The following is a 383-nucleotide window of genomic DNA, read 5'->3' as shown; positions in this document are numbered from 1 at the left end:
CCCGTTCAGCTCGGGGCGGGCAGAGAGGCCCGCGAGTACGACTCGCTGGCCGAGCAGCGGCGCGTCCACCGCTGCCGCTGCCGCTGCCGCGCCCGAGGAAGCTCCGCCGGAGGAAGCGCCGCCTGCGCCTTCACCGCCGGCTGCTGTCGCCGTGAGCCGTCCCGCCACCACCTCCTGGACGTGCTTCTTGAAGGCCTCGACGCACTCGGCGTGGCCCTGTGCCTTGGCCCACTGAAGCGCCGTCATGCCGTCCGGAGCGCGCGCCGCCGTGTCTGCGCCAGCGCGCAGCAAGCGCCGCACGACGGCGGGGTGGTTGAAGCTGGCGGCGTTCATCAGCGCGGTGCGGCCTTCGCTGTTCTGCAGGTTGAGCTCCGCGCCGTGCT

Source organism: Emiliania huxleyi (assembly GCF_000372725.1).
Source record: "Emiliania huxleyi CCMP1516 chromosome Unknown EMIHUscaffold_131, whole genome shotgun sequence".
Taxonomy (NCBI): Eukaryota; Haptophyta; order Isochrysidales; family Noelaerhabdaceae; genus Emiliania; species Emiliania huxleyi.
The sequence above is the reverse complement of the archived record's forward strand: the minus strand, read 5'-3'. Positions refer to the sequence as shown.